The sequence below is a fragment of the Globicephala melas genome, chromosome 3 (genome assembly GCF_963455315.2).
Source record: "Globicephala melas chromosome 3, mGloMel1.2, whole genome shotgun sequence".
NCBI classification, from domain to species: Eukaryota; Metazoa; Chordata; class Mammalia; order Artiodactyla; family Delphinidae; genus Globicephala; species Globicephala melas.
In genome coordinates, this window is record NC_083316.1 from 123,689,945 (window position 1) to 123,707,379 (window position 17,435).

Genomic DNA, 17,435 nt, shown 5'->3' on the forward strand with positions numbered 1-17,435 from the left:
ACTACACAGAGAGAGAGGGTTTATAGATTATTTAATATAGAGGGTGGAGTACTGATAATCACAGCTCAAAAAGGAAAAACATCAAAATGAAGGCAGGTGGATCAGAATTAATACTCTCATTAAATACTCAGTTACCTTTCCCCCTCTGGACTTACGTTTTCCCTCACTTTCTGGGTTACCTTTTTATGTACTAAATACAGAAAAAATAATCATGAAAGAGTCCCTTGACTGTAACTGGAATCAATGTATCTAACACGTTTTCCAATACTTGCTGTGCATGTGGCCTCATTACATTCACATGCCAAGAAAGGTTCAAAGGGAAAAAAAAAACTGTAGGAAGCCATTCATAATTTCCTCGACAGGATTTAACAGCCATTCCTTACTCCAGTCTTACACTCTGTTTTCTAATACATCCCAAGTGATAAAACTTCAAGTATACTAAAATTCAGAGCACAGCAAACTATTCATGCTGCTAAGTGATTAATGTTTATGTTCTTCTGTTTTGCTTTATATTAAAAATTCACAGTCTGCATTATTCTCTGAAAAAGGGTTGGATTCCATACCACTATAACATTCCTTTATAACTCTAAGGCCAGGCAGGTTACAATGCCCCTCCCCCACTTTCAGGTGAGGAAACTCAATCTTTAATCATCATGAATTTACTCTATTTCTTCATTTATGAGCCTTGATGGATGTTTCTCAGTTTTCTTGTATAGATTTTCACATGTGTGATACCCAATTTGCAGATGTTCTTATGTTCTGATAAAGGTCTCTGTGTCTCTTGGCATAATTTTAGCGCCTAAATGCTTACTGCTTACTATACCTTTGGGATTGAGTCTTACTCATCTTTGTATGCTCCCCACTCTCTACTCCTCCACACATACACCTTAGAAGAACACATCGTAGGTGTCAGAATTATTTTTAAACATCATTTTCCTTTGCATTAAAATCAGGGCCACAAATTCGAAGAATACTAATTTGCATTTGGTTTGAAGACTATATTAAAGATCTAATTCAAAATGTTTAAATGTATCCCTAGTTTCTAATTGAACAGGTTCACCAGGTGATGTTATGAAGAGAAAAATCTAACTTTGGTTAGTAATTCACCTAAGAAATAAGATATTTGAATTATCTTACAACTCATCAATTAGATGGGTTTGGTCAGATAGTGTTAAAATATACGACCTAATGTACAGTATTACAATGTGTAACATAAATCAACAGGAAATAGTCACTAAAAAGTTGTTCACATCCTGTTTTTATTTCTTCAGTAAAGATCAAATACAATTCAGCTAAAATAAGACTCTATATCTTGATTGCAAATGTTAAGGTATTCTTTGTTTTTTGTGGCGTTTTTTTGAGTCTATGTCTTTGGTAGCTGAATGGGAAAGCCATACCATTACAATGTTTGCCAGGTTTTACTGTTAACTCTTGTTTATAGACCTGTTTCCTTTACTACTTATAAGCCTTTTGAGAATAAGGCCCTGATCTTTATCCCATATACCTAGTAATATAAAGACAAGTACTTAGGAAACATTCAGTAAATCATTTGTTAGCTGGTTGAACATTTCTGTCTTAGTTTCCTCAACTAAAGTTGTAAGAAGGGGGTACAACAGTACCTATGACCAAGGTGTTATGCTTATAAAGTGTTCAGAACTTCACAGGGCACGCAGCAGGTACTTATTCAGTACTGCTCCCCTGCACAACTCTGGGAAGTGTTATTCACAGTGCTCCCTGGGGCTGTGCAACTCCAGACCCCACCCTCAAAGCATGAACTTCCATTAGCATCATCATCATTACAACATCATCATTATTATTAGGCTCAAGAATAGAAAGATTTCACTTCATCTAAACTACAGAGAGGGCAGCAAAAGTGTAAACAGGTCCTTCATGATGGAGATTAAGTGCACCTACTTCTTAAAGGGAAAAAGGTGAGAATTTTGAAGAATTTTTGTGCATTTTTCTCTCTCATCATTTAATCCTTGTTTGAGGTCTTCCATGGAAATGAATTATGACTGAATCACACGATGTTAAGCTTGGAGTTTTGTCTGATTCTAACAAACACTGTGAACTAAAACCACTAGAGGCTGATGAAAGTAAGATGATGAATATCCAAGTGAAAATTAAAAAATTTAGTTTTTAAAGAAATTAATATTTTGGCACATAGAATGTCAATTACATCAGATATATCATTGGGTTTTCAAATCATTTTGTGAAAGGATCTTTTTTCTCAAAACTTTAGGAGGACATCCAGTGGGTATCTCTGTGTGTGTGTGTGTGTGTGTGTGTGTGTGTGTGTGTGTGTGTGTGTGTGTGTGTGTGTGTGTGTGTGTGTGTGTGTGTGTGCGCTTAGAGAGCCTGGACCCTATCCTCCCAGCCTTTCTCTTCTCTCTATGGCTTACCAGGGACACTGTGGTTATCTATGGAAACCAATTTGGAACCTCTGATCCAGAGAGAGCAAAACTTCCATCTTCCAGAAGCCCTACCGAGTCACGCAGATAGTTAAGCTATTTGGATTTGTGGATGACTTAGAAATTTTGATGACCAAATCGTTCTTTCAAAAATATTCACATTTGCTAAATAAATAAATTTTATTTTAGTAAATTTGAAAATCATAAAAAAAATCAATGAAGAAATTTCTCATAAAGTTACCACCCAGAATTAATTGCTGTTAATATTTTGATTTATACTTAATATATATATATATATTCATGTAACTTTTCCATTTTCACAAAATTGGGACTAAATTCCACCTTTTGATTTTGGACCTCTTTTTTTCTAACTTAAAAGACGTATCTTACATATTTTCCTAAGTCACTGAACCTTTTTCTACAACATACTGCTTAGAAAGCTTCATTACATTCTAAGGTTGGCATAGGTCACAATTTATCATATATACATGGAAAGGCAAATCAAGGTTTCAATCTTTTCTCACCCAAACCTACTCTTGTCAAAACTCCTGCTATTCACTATAAGCAAAAAATTGAAACAAAAGAATCTTAAAGTTGCATGAATTTAGAACCATGGAAACTATAAGAGCACAGAAACTGTGCTCTTCATAGCATCAAGTTTGGAATTTGTGCTGCTCAGTCTATTTTGCAATTGAGGATTTTTTTCCAGAAATGAAATTCCTGTAAAACTGCTCTCTGAATCTCTTTAGAAAAAAGAAAATATTCATAGCTTACAGAATTGTGGAAAACACAGCACAAAATGTTTTCTGGGGGTTTTATTGCTTTAAAAAAGTAGGAAGGAAAACTAGGTAATTTTCTTTTATTAAAATATATTTAATACCTATTTAAATGTTTATTTTAAAAAGAGAATCCCAGATTACATTGTACAAATATATGTAACTCACAAATGATCTCCTAAGAGTTATTAAAACACAAAATCTCCAAATGGTTTATTTTAGGACTGGGATTTATTCAGCCCCTTATTTCCTTTCTTCACTGGCGAAACTATGGTTATGTGGACTTTGTTCTTGAATGTCAATTTTAACAGTGTTTCTATCCTTTACTTAGCAAGAATTGGGTCTTCATTAATATTTAATAATAATAATAACATTAAAAATATATTTGCCTTTCTCTTTATTTAATTTTGGGGAGCACAATCAAGTTTTCACTACAAGAGGGAAGTGGTTTAGCTCATTACTTAAGATGACTTTGGAGTCAGGCAGACTTGAGTTCAGAATCTAGTTCCATCTGTTATCAGTTAGATAATCTTCAGTAAGTATTAAATTGTTGTATGGTAATAAACCTTAGTTGAGCTATACGTAAAATAGAGATGCTATGACCTTCTTCAAAGCGTGTTGGTGCATGTATGTAACAACTTTAGGGCAATGCTTGGCATCTAGGAAGGGTACTGAAACAAACAGAAACCAACAATGCAACAACAATTAACATTAATGTCAAGTGTGTTTTGAAAGAAATTTCAAAGAGGTTTTTTTAACCTGAATTTGGTCCAAAAAGTAGATTAATGTGCCTCATAATCTCTATTTATTAATGTAAAGATTATTATATTTGGCTCATCAAATGAAACATCTATCTTTAGAGAAGAAAGATAGGATTGAATACTGATTCAAAACCATCCATGTCAACACACATGTTAATAGTTGAGGCCAATTAGCTAGAAGCCATCGTGGTCACATCACAAAAACAAAGACTTCTGCTGAAAACAGTGGTGCTATTGAAGTATTCCATCTAAGTGTTACATGTGTTAATATTCTATTTAAATTTGGCCCTTTCTCCTTGTAAAAACAGAAGTTCCTTTTGGACAGGGACCAGGGATAACAATTGGAAGTCTATGAATGCTTTCTATTTTGAGGAACTTCAATTAGGCTTTTGTGGTATTAGTGATGATGGTAATGATACACATGTAGGAACTATTTATTCATCCCCCCACCCTCCACAACCCCCATCAAAGGTTCTTGGTTTATTTAGTTGTGTCCATATACAGATACACATCCACCAATCATATGTGAAAGGAAGGACTTGGTGAGGATAACCAAGGGACCTAAATTCCCTTAGCACCTGAGTTAGGATTTAGAGTGAAGGTCAGATCATGTCATAATTCTCTGGCTCTGATTCACGTTACTGATGGATCATTCGGTTGTGTGGGGCCACATCTCACAGAACAAATAAATTCTGAAGTAAAGAAACCTCAATTTGAGTTGTATACTTTTCACTTAGTGATTAGGTGATGCTGGATACAGGTAGACAATCTGAACTTTAACCTGAGGTTGATTATAAATGATATAACATAAATTAACATAATGTAATATAATACAATATAACATAATATATAATATCTTCTCTACCTATATGCTTGTGAAATTTAAAGTATCAAAAGTCCTTTGTAACTTGTAAAATAAAGTATTGAACACATTAATTCCTGTGAAAAATGCCTTTGCTTACTAATTATGAAAGAAATAAAACAAATAATTGACGATGCATAGAGGAAACACCTGAAGCTACAAATTGGTTGAAATGTAATTGTGATTGCCCCCAAATCAGATCAACAGCATTAAATTTCATACAGATAGTTCATTTTTATCAAATGCTCATCTGCTGGGTTAAATTCATTTCAGCTTCCATATTAATGAAACCTGAGTGTTTCTCTAAAGAACAAAAACCATGCTTAGCTGGGAAATAACATGGTATAGTGGAATGAAAATGGGCTAAACAGCAGTCAGAATTCCAACTGTCTCAAGAGCCAAAGAGTTAACGTGAATCCACTGGTGAGGAAGGGGCTTGGGGTGTTGATGTGGCACATGCTGAAGAACACAATACCCACCCAGAGGAATACCTATCACTCAACTCCAGATGTGTCTACCATGAAGAGATGTGGGCCTAGCGATGCCAGATTTTCTTATTTTCTAAGAGGAGGGAGATACTGAGATATTTTTTGAAATGTCAAAATTATAAAATTTTGGACAAAAGAGTGTTTTTTAAAATATTGTGCTGGAAACATATATTTTTGCTTACAAACACTTGACATATGTTTATAAACACTTCCCTGAGCTGGGTCCAGTCCACAAAGCTTCAGGTTTTAACCACTGTGCTATAAAATCAGATAGCTCTTACTTCAGTCTTTGCTCCAAACTCACTAACTGAATGGCTTTGGCTAAGAATTTAACTTACTCAACTTCATTTTCCTCTTGCAAAGTGGGAAGAACAATGCCTCTGTTTGTGAGGACTGAAAAAATGGACATGGGTGAAAACAGTATAAGAAATACATAAGAGGTACTCAAAGAATTTAGCTCTTTTTCTGGATAACTTTGAAAAGTAAGTTGTAAAAGTAAGTTTTCTTTCTATTCTTGTTATATTCAGACCATGTCAGATATTCCTGTTATTAAGAGGGTCAAGGCTGTCTCATTTGTTCCTGGAATAAATTGGTTTACTTGAATTATAAAGGAAACTCGATACTACGGATGTCCTCAATTCTTCTAAAGAATAGAGTCAGCATCAAGTCTGAAAAAAAATTTCAGATTGACCCAAGAGAGAGTGCTTCTTTGCAAAATGTCTCCTGAACAAAATACTTTTCTACTATTTCATCAGCTACTCTCTGTCATAAAGATCCTTTCGTTAGAAAAACAGCATTTGAGGACATCAAGAATGTGGTTAGCAGTGGCACCACGTGAACTGAGAACAGATCAATTCCGCTTAGATTACAGTTGACTATACAGCCAAAGATCAAAGCAAGATGTTTCAAAGCAAGAAGATTATACAAAATAAATTTAGACAGTTAATGTTTTCAAGCCCTACAAATGTTAGTGAAAGTGCAGAAAGCAAATAGCCAGGGACTGGCTAGAAATATTAATCTTGTCTCTTTACTACCTTCCAGGGGTCTTGGCTAAGCCATTTAGGTTTGATTTCAAAAACTGTAAATAGAGTGAAAAGAGAAAAATATAAAATAATACACCACACTTAAAAGAGATTGGACAATGTGTGTAGCTAAACCTGTCCAGATGAGAGCATTCATGTGAACTGGGCATGTTTAAGCATGCATTTAGAGACTGGGCTCTTTTCAATCTATAGAGGAAAAAAACCTGAAGGTCTACAGTGGTAGAAGAATCAATTTCCCTTGTTGCAGGCTGATATTTTCCTCTCTGTTTCAGAGGGTGACACTGAACCCTGTGGAGCCTGGAATGTGGACAATCTAGCTAAGAAGAGAGCGAGATGGCTAAAATGCTCCTTCTATGTAAAATTAACTAGGAGTAAGGGGGTCCTTGTTAATTCGGTTTTTAAAAGCTAGGGTTTATTTTTAATGATTGCTAATGTTTCAGGCATCTAGCTCAAAATACTATAAATTCTAAACTTTGTAGGCACTTTTATTAAATGAAGTGCTTTTAAAATAAAACTAAGTCATAATTCAAATGTTCTCCTTACTACAACAAAGAATCATATATTCTCTGAAATACAAATTCCCCTTTATGGTTAATTAGCAACCACTTAAATTCCTACTTAAGAGATGCAGGAGACAAAGACTAAGCCTGTGGAGTAGGAGGAATTCCTTCCTGGGGTCTAGGTAACCCTAGCAGAGCAGACAACGGAGAAACTCCAGTAATTCCAGAGTTCCTATTTTCACAATCTGAATTATCTAGGAAATTCGTAAGAAGGCAAGTTTGGGATCTATACTATCTTCAAAACACTTAAGTCCCTTTCTCTGTCTCCTCAGTGCCAATTAGCAGAATTACCATCTTGAGAATTCATGTGAATTCAGTGTGTTTATTTTTAATATAAATTGGTTATTGTTATATATAAAATTATTGTCTTGCTATTCTTTTAATAGCTTGCTGGTAGAATGACACAATATCCTAGACTTTACAGACTGGGACTCATTTAAAATATTCTGTCTAGCTCTTTTCATCAGTATAATTGCATCTAAAAAAAACATTTTTTGTTTTGGAAAATATGTTCAAATTAGGTATATCTGACCTATGAAGAGTTTACAGGCCTTAAATATGGGTCAGTAAGGACTAGAGAAGCCATTCATTTTTGGAAGGTACCTCTCCATGAATGCTTATTTTTGGAAGGTACCTCTCTCCAAGAAATGCTGCACAAGAAAGAGCCAGATAAGGCATGTGGGTGAGAAACACTTGCTTGGTTTACATTTTCATCGTGGTTATACTGGGTAGCATTTTCCAAGGAAACATTTCCAGTTTGGATCAGAAGGCAGGTTGACAATATCACCCTCTTTTCTGAAGCACATGCTCACAAGGCTTTTTTAGAGTCATAATGACCTCAGCAAAATTTCCTTCTTGAAAATAATACCAATGAATTGTTTTCTGACCAGACAGTGTCAGCTAAACTTAGCCAGATTTGGTTTTCCATCTATATTTTAACTGCAGTTGACTCTAGAATTTCAAGCAGTGCAGTGAGTGATCTTGATTTAGATGCCAAACAAAGACAGGGAACAAAGACTTTTTCCTCTTACTTAAATTTCAATGTATCAGCAGGTCAGGCACCTATAGAGATGGCTGTTCCCAATGATTTCAAGATATTTCTTTGTATTTGCCAAGCATACCCCTTCTCCTCCAGGTCACTCTTTTTATATTTGATTTCAAAACTTCCATGAAAGCAAGATTTTTCCTCAATTCATCTTCTGAGTAAGGTTATTGTCTCCATTACTGTTTCAGCCTCATTTTTGGATATAGATATGAAGGAATGATTTATTTATGATTAGAGAATTTAGTAAAGTGGATTTCTAGAATAGCAAAATAGCTTTGAGTGTGTATCATATAATTTGATGCTAATAATAATTAAATTACTAATTTATTTTAATAAGTTATAGTGAATCCAAAGATATTCCCTTGTCTCATTATTTCTGACTTGCAATTCAGTTTTGAAAGGGAATAAATGAAGCCACAGAAATATTCACAGCCTTTCTTATTTATGTCATAGTATGTAGTGAACAATTTTTAACGATGGATTTTTTTAAATATTGTGATTTGTCATTTAAGAATTTGGCTTTCCTTTATGAACATCCTAAAATCCTGAGAATATCACATATATGAATACAATCATTTTGTTTTCACAGCCAAAGTACAAGAATGAGAGTCACAGTCTGAAGACCTGCTAGAAAACAGAGGTCCTTCAGGGGAGCACCCATTTATTCGTTCAGTCAACCACTGTTTATTGAGCACATATGTCGTGCCAAGGCTTTCGTTATTAATTGACAGTTTCATTTTCTGCCCTCACAGAGTTTACAATCTAGTGAAGGGCAGGGAAGATCAACTGAGCAAATAAATAGCTTTATAATTACAACTTTGATAAATGCTACAAAGGAAACAGAGGGTACGAAGAGTAATAGTGGAGATATACTTAAGGAAACCTCTTCAAGGAGTTATATTTAAAGCTCAAACTTAAAAAGTATAAGAAGAATCCAACCATTCATATTTTAAAAAGGGAAGAGTCAGATGACTGGGCTTTCATTTAAAAACTATATACCAGTTTAAGAAACATACAGATGCCAAAAATATATCTTAGTTTAGTCTGAGAAGTCATGTGACAGCTAAGGTATGTTGTTTAAATGTTTTTATGAAGAATTTAAGTTGGTCACTGAGGTTAAGACTACAGGATGCCACTGCTATACTGAGGAAGAATAACATGAATCTGGAAGAGATTTGTTTTTGTTTTTTTAATTGCCGCTCATGCATGCGCCTGGTGAAATTCCTAGCAATTCAAACAGGGATTTCACTGACTTGAGCTTAAAACTCATTCATTATCAGCAGACAAGAGATGACCGAGGTTAATTTAATATCCACTGTGAGATGCAGTGGCAGGTCAGAATAACAGATCTCCTATTTCCTGAAAATCATGCTTGACTCGCAGCTACTGAAAATCAAGCAGGAGCTACCTGTATTTAAAAGCAAAATGTGAACACCCCAAAGTGGGGGAAAATATCTTGAGTCATCAAGAAAAATGCACACAGAGATTAAAAATTTACTAGAGACATATTTCATTGACATGGAAAGATGGCCACCTTATATAAAATAAAAAAACTATAAAACAATGCTTAGAGTATGGTCCCATTTATGAAATGGTGTATCTGAGTGTGTTTATACTGGCAGATAGAAAAAAATCTAGAAGGAAATATTTCAAAGTACTAACAGTAATTATTTCTTGGTAGGCTTATGGGGGATTTTCTTATACATTTCTGCTTTATCCTTTCTTTTCCAACAATTTGGATATATGTTTCAAATGTAAAATAAGAGAGCCTTTAAAAGAAAATTTAATTGTATTGGTGAATATTGATTTAAAGCAGAATGCCTTTAATATGACAGATGTCACTTGTACTGCAAGCTAATTAATTATAAAGGATACTTCACAAATGTGAAATGATAGTTCAGATGGCATGATTTACTCTTTGGCCAGTGCTGAATTACCAAACAGTTGGACAAAGTACGTGCCTACAGTGTTAGCAAAGAAAGGGAGACATCAAAAAACTACAATATTTTGGAGAAAAGTATTTGATTTTTGATACTTCAGAAAAGTATAAAAGTATTTGTCCAGGAAATATCAGAAAGTTGTTAAACTGATGTACACTTATTTATGAGTTAATATCATTTTAATTTTTAAGAACATGTAGGTAGAGAGATGCTTAGGACATACAGGTAGGAGGTATGGGCTAAGTTTCTTCAAGGTCCAGGACCTATAGAAATTAATTTGGTCCTAAGCACAGGAAAAAAAACTGTGCTACCTCCCAACTTTATGTCATTAAAAATAAAAATAATACTTAGGTATAAAATAAGTGCACATCAGTCCAACAAAGTTCCAAGTTTTCCCCAAATGCTTCATGCTTTTATGAAATATCATGAATCCCAGATTTTCTCCAAAATAATTTTTGTGTCTACCTTGTTTTTGGCTGATAACTGAAGAATGAATTTAATCTATGTGGCAATCCAATATGATCAAAGAACAAATCATATCCAAATAAATGTCCAAATAAAAATGAACTACATTTAATGCAGAGTTTACTATATTTGATATTTTAAAATTCAAATCGGCAAGATAATTTGCTAAATTTTCTAATACGGCAGATTTGAGCTCATGTGAGTTGGAATTAGGGCCCAACTAGGCTATTTACCAAACCCAAACTTGAACAAGTCTAATCTCCCGAGCCTCTTTCCACTAATGTAAAATAATTATGATGACACAAGCTTTACTGGCATGACAGAATTTTGGGGAATATAAGATGACAAATAAAGAATGTAAAATGACTTTAAGAACTACAAAAGATTATATTAAGATAAGGTGTAATGATGGTGCTAATTACAACTATATTGTTTTCGTCATTAACTATTGCACATGTGTATAGCTTATATACCCCCCACAAGGAAATTCTACGTTCCTAGATATGCGAATTGTGCTAGTCATATAAGAGCTCTACAAATAGTTGTTTTTCAACTGATTAATTCATCATGTCTGAAAACACATTTTCACTTGGTAAAATAACATTTGGGATGTGCAAACAGGGGGAACTGTAACTGACCTCTCAGAGTAACACCCAAGTATACATCTAGTTTATTTATTTCAGTAAAAAACAATTGAGTAATTTATGTTAAAACTTCCAAGATAAATTTTGTTTTCTTTTTGGTTCCAACTATGGAAAACAAAGCATTAATCTTTTTATGAAACCATGAAAAATGTAGAAAACAGTTTTGACTCTCCAGCTATTTTCTAAGTTCCCCTGATGGAGACTTGAAGCATGTATATAAGACTGAAATATGTTCTGAAGTCACTTGAAGAAATAAGGAACATCCTATCACAAAGTGAGAAATTAGATAATATGTGTTTTATCCCAATTAAAACAAGTTTTACAAAAGTTTAAATGCCAGTGAAAATGTTTAATATTACAATAAGAATGGCATTTTCAAGATAGTATTTGAGAAAAAGGTAATTAATTAATTTGCTTGTTGTTAAATAGCACATTTAAATAATCAAATGTATGTATCTTCCATATATTTTGTTTTTTCTGACATCAAATTGATGGCTCTTGAACTATTGATATTTTGTATCTAGACCCCACTAAACCCCGTTTCATTTTTTAAAATTATCCATACAAAGGGAAAAATGTTAATACGGCTGTTAGGCACCACATTCCATAAAGTTGCTGAGAAAGGAGTCTTATGAAGAGGACAATGTTCAGGTCCCTGCATCCTGACAAGATAACATACACGTTTCTCCAAGCATACGGTCAATTGATTTCTTTAAAAATATTCAGATTCTGTAATTTAGAAGCCCATTACAACATGGAGTCTTACTGTTGCAGGTCTAGCAGTACCTGATGTTAAACAACTAAAGCACACTCTTAAATGGACAATTTACTCTAGAAAAAGCCAGTAAAGTTCTTGAGAAAGAATTTAGCCTGTTCAAAATAAATGCATGTCTATGGCATACTTTTGGAGGTTTTGAAGAAGGATGCACTGCCTTATCTGGTTATCCAGTTGACAGTTCAAATTTCCTATCAGGAAGTTTTACATTGTGTATTTCTAATCTTCATTCTTTCTAATGAAGTTGAAGCCCAGTGACCATATTTTAGGTTCCAAAAAATGTCAGTCAGCAATGTCCAGCTCTTTGAAGTAAATGATCATCATCTCTTAGTTTCACTTCTCCCAATAAAATAATCCTAATTTCCTTATCCTTTCTTAGAGGGTTCAACTTGTAGTCCTTTAAAAACAGTTCACTTTTCTGTGACCCCTCAGCAAAGGTCATATAATCGTCTCAAGTTGTAGGATCAAAAACTAGACCCTTATTTCCATCAGGGTCTGACCACACAGCTGAAACTCACTGCTGAGAGTCAGTTCTATGTCCATGACTCAGAGTGATTTGCCTCTGCTCAAACTGTACCAACTTCACCTATAAAACCACATCCCAATGAAAACTCGAAACAAAGGAAATAAAACAAAGCCCAAGGTAACTGTTTTCAGTGCATGAAATACAATGCAACTGCAACTACAACATGTCTTAATTTTTAAAAGCTTACTGAAATTTTAATTTTTGCCAGTCAAAAGTTATCATTAACGATTCAGGATGCAGAGTGTTATAAAATTTTTGTTATGACATACAAGCCCAGTACCCCTTTCCCTGCTCTACTTTATGTAGTTGTGATAATAAGGCCTATGGTAGCATGACTTGATGGAGCTGTGAATCTATATAATATATGACATGCCATGAGCACATTAAATCCATTCTTCCTATTAAGTTACTGAAGAGCCTTCCCATATATAAACCAAACCGGACATTTATTCTCGGAGAAGTTAAACTATAAACCTGATTCAAATACATGTAAAGATTGTAAATGAAGGGGAGCAGTGTGTAAAATAAAATGCAGGATTAGAACAAACGTTTTTTATTACATTTAAAAAATGTTTGCCCTGACAATGACATTGTTAGAGAAGAGAGAGATGGATAAAAAATAGTCCATATGATAAATGTAATGTTACTAACACAGTTTTACCTGCAAGGATTTTTCTGGCTTTAATTCAATGAAATTTCTATTATCCTGGGTGGTAATGGAGCCCTGTACCCTACTCATCTCAGGCGTCCTTAGTATCCTGAGTTGCCTTAAAGCTGTGACATAATAAAAGGTCAAGCAGATCACACTAAGCATTTGTAAACTACAATAGCCCCCCATTTTGCCTGCAAGCCACACATTCTCACCCTAAGCTTTGCTCACTCTCTTGTTTCATTTCATTGTATAAGCAGGTTAATCTGGAGATGGCTAAGGTACTTGGGAACACCTAGATTTTCAAAACAGTCCCACTTTCCTACTTAACCACCTAAAGAAGTAGACCCATAACACAACATTTGAGGGAACTGTAAAATGGTGTCTGGATACTGAAGGAATAAGCAGCACTATTAAAAAAATGAATGCATTTCACCTTCTAACTCATCTGTGCTTCCTGGGACACAGGTACAAACATGAAACGCTTGGGGTAGAATTTCAAGAAAACTGATTTGTTTCAACATTCATTTGGCAAGATGCTAGACACAAAATAATACCACAAGCCACCTCCCTTTCCTATCATTGTAAATTCAGGGCTCTCAAATCACCCCCCACAAACCCAATTAAAAATAAAGAAAAGAGGCAGGCTATGAATTCACATCCAGTGCTATGATACAGATTGTCCTAATTGGTCACAATGAAACTAAGGGACAATAACAAGAATAAATCTTGCATTAATCCAAATGAAGCCAATGAATAATAATACAAACCAGAAGCACAGTTTCAAAAATATGCAATTACCTCCAAGCATGCAAGGTCATTTGTAACCCATAAAAATGATTGCAAAGCACACTCTGCATATAAATATGTTTCATAAATGCTAAGTAACGTGTATGTATCATATGCATATCCATAGGGTATCCATTTGTATGTTCACAATCAAATCTATGTACTAAAAATGAAACTCTATCTGGCAAATGGTTTCTCAGCAAGAGTACATTGGAATATGAAATAAAATGCTAAATTCTGGGGCTACCTTTTCTTAGCAATGAGGGAAATAAGCAAAATCACCTTATAATTAGGCCGGAAAGCTTAGGAAGCACCAAATGTGTTTTTGAGGAAGGCCCAACCCTGTATGTGAGAGCCGCAAATTAAATGATTCCCTTCAATAACATCCATTTCTTGTCAGCTCTTTTTCCACCCCCTGATTCTGTTGCTAAGCTTGGAAGGAAAGGAACCAAGTGGCTCAGTCTGCATTCTGAGCCAGTTCAGGATAAAATCACAACACCATTTTTTTTTTTTTTTAACACAAGCAGATGCCTTCTTACTTCTCTCTTCCTGGCAACCTTCCTCTCTCCCATCCCCATCACTGTCTCCACATCTTCCTCTCCTTCTCTGAGGGAGTCATTGTTCAAGTGCAGGCCACAAATGTATACACAGGTCATTTAATAGCCAGCTAAACCAAGAAGATAACCCCGCTCTCTGCTACTTACCATGCTGAGACGCGGAGAAGCTGTTGAAAGGAGGGAGAGATGCAAACTGAATCCATTTTCCTTGTGACCGAGTCGGATGCAGCCTCCGAACCCAACATCAGCAGCGGCTGCTGGGATTTTTTTCCTTCACTCTCTGGTTGGCGACGGTGCGAATAGGAACCACCCTTCCAGCCTCACTAGAGTATCAGCAGTCGAGGCGGCAGAAGCAGCAGCATCACCACAAGGCCTCCTCCCTCTCGGAGGATGGGGTGAGCTCAGAAGCAGCCAGGAACTTGCAGCAGATACCTCCTCTGGCTCCTCCTCTCCTGCCCCCTCCTCCAAAGCCCCACCCCTGCTGCGGTAGAGGCTGCCAGCCCTGGCTGCTGCTGGTTGTCATGGCAACGACCAATGGTAAGCCACCAGACTAAGAGGGAGGCGAGATGGGTGAAAGGAGCTGCAGGGGTTGGAGGGGAGTGAATTTGCGCTGCTGCTCTCTGGGATGCTCTTGGTCTCTCCTACCCTGGACTCCAGGTCTTTAAAAATGGGGTAAGGGTGTATAGCCATGGGAAGAGAATATTTCAATTTTATTGAAGTCTAGACTGAATCATACAAAACAGCTTAGCTATTTTTTCATTTTCTATGGTTCTCCAATAAAATGTATTAAATTTGCAATCAGAAAAAATAATAACAAATATGGAGAAAGTTATATAATGTAATAGGAGATTATTATCACTCCAAATATGTTTGTTCTTTATAGCATCTTTTACTCAAAGCCACTCAAGGTTGTTAACAAGGAAAATGGGTGGCTGGACTTTGCAATTAAAAAAGAGTCTGTTTGATTCCTTGGCACTACTCTGCTTGTTCTTCTCAGGTGAGTCATTGTTTTTCCAGCTCCCCCTCTGAAGAGGATCTGGAGTTGTTTGGCACTCCCCTGTGGAAAAGGAAGTTGGAACAGAGGAATCAGAAATTCCTTGAGCAACCACGGCTGTCAGTTGGTGGATAGTTTCAAACCTTTTTAGTGTCAGACTCCTGGAGTGTTCAATATCCTGCAGGAAATTCCATGATATTTCAAGGATGCCCTTTTGGAGGTCCCAAGCTAGCTGGTGGTCTGAGTGGTGAGTAGGAAAAAAAGGATGTGAAATCAGCAGTGCTGAGTTCTAGATGAATTGTTTCTAACTATACATTATAAATGACACTAGTATTTATCTCAGGCAGTAGTTGTAAAGATTGAATGAGATAATGCACTAAAAGCACTTCGCATGTAGTAAGCATATAATAAATGTTTACTCTTATTGCTATTATTAGTAGTGGTGGTAGTACATTGTAGCCACTTCTTGATCCAAGGGATTGAAGGAATAGAGTGGCAATTTCAGACACGGGAAAAAATTAAGGTGAGAAAACACTTAATACATGATAGCTGTGATGATGATGATGATGAAGAAGAAGATGATGGTGACAATGATGATGATGACAAAAACAGCGAGGCCCTAAGAGATTAAAAGTTCTCTAAAATGTGACAATTAAGGACGTTGTAAGCCTTAAAGGAGTTAAATAAATTTCCCAAATCCACATGGCTAATACATGGCAGAGCCAGAATTAAAACTCTGATGCTTCTAACACTAGCATTTGCTCTCCTAACCATTACATTTTCTGCTACTCCTCCATGGAATGGAGATACTCTTGTTCTTAATCCATAGGGTTATTTACAGATTCAAATAGGATTAGTACAAATTTCAGAGTCAGACAGCCTGGGCTCGACTGACTTTAGATATGATTTGGGACATGTTAATTAACTTTCCTGAACCTATGTTTCTTCATCTGTGAAATGGAAATAATTGTAGAACCTCATCGTGAGAATCAAATAGGATGATGCATGTAGAGCATGAGCACGATGTCTAGCACAAAGTGCTAGCTAAGATTCTTTGTTACTCATTCTCAAGTAATTAATTTTAAAATGTGAGAGGACATTTTCCTGCTTGGGTTCACACTTAATGTCAGGGCCTTATTCTAGCAAAACTGATTTGAGGGCAATTAGGTGGTTGAGGAAAGGGTTGCAACTCATCCTCCACACTTGGCATTGCCTCCGGGTCCTCTCCAGGGGAGAGCCTGCATCCTGCTCTGTGCAGCTAGGGGCCCCTCCCTCCCCCAGAACCTAGACAGTCAGTCTACACACACTTGCACGTCAGCAGCACGTGAGTGTAGCTGTGTAGCATAAAGGAATGCGTTGTGATAGTCTAGCTTTTGTATTCTCTGTATTTCATCTTCTGCTGTCTCCACAAAAATGGTCATGTAAAGTAAGCAGAGATGAAAGCTGCAGGTGGTGGAAACTCAGACGTGCTTAGGTGATGGAATCCTCTCCACCAGCCTTGTGAGGAAGCCTTTTATCTTGAGCACCAAGAGCTGATTTTGTTGGGGTGAGTGATTCTAGTTTTCTCTCCTCCTATCAACACAGAGGCAATAGGAAGGGAAAAGTGTTTAGTGTTCCCTATTTAAACAATTCCCTAATTTAACCATTCAAATAGTACTCTTCCTTTTTTTTTTTTTTGTGGCTATATCCATGCAGCACTGTTACCGTTATTTAATAATATTTTCCTTTAGATATTTAATTGTGTGGTATTTATTTTTATTTACTTTAATTATTTGTTATTTATTTACTTTAAAAGGAAATTTGTCTCTGGCTTTGGCAAAACATTAATAAAATTAGGCATGGTAAACAGAATGTTCCCAGAGAAAGCAACTTAATGTAAAACAATATATATATGTATTTTTTTTTAGTTAAACAAAGACTTCAACTTCACTTGTAATAATTCTTAGTTAAAAAAAAGAAAATTTAAAATTTCATTCCTTCTCTCCATTGCCATTTCCTGTTACTGTGCTCTATGTTCCCATGGTATCTATTATCTTTTAATATACTATGCTATTTATTTATACTTTAAAATTTTTGTCTGTTTCTCCCCACTAGAATGTTAGCTATGAAAGGGTAGAGACATTTGTTTGTTTGTTTATTTGTGAACAGTA

General features: G+C 35.6%; 1 protein-coding gene across 2 annotated transcripts in view; it reads right to left on the reverse strand.

Annotated features, from left to right (window-relative positions):
* JAKMIP2 (janus kinase and microtubule interacting protein 2) overlaps nt 1-14,733 on the reverse strand; it is a 171,755-nt gene extending 157,022 nt beyond the window's left edge. For both annotated transcript variants that reach the window (XM_060296408.1, XM_060296407.1), the window contains exon 1: nt 14,439-14,733. The gene's annotated coding sequence lies outside the window, so the exon portion shown is untranslated. The remainder of the gene's footprint in view (nt 1-14,438) is intronic.
* Between the last annotated feature and the right edge of the window lie 2,702 nt (nt 14,734-17,435).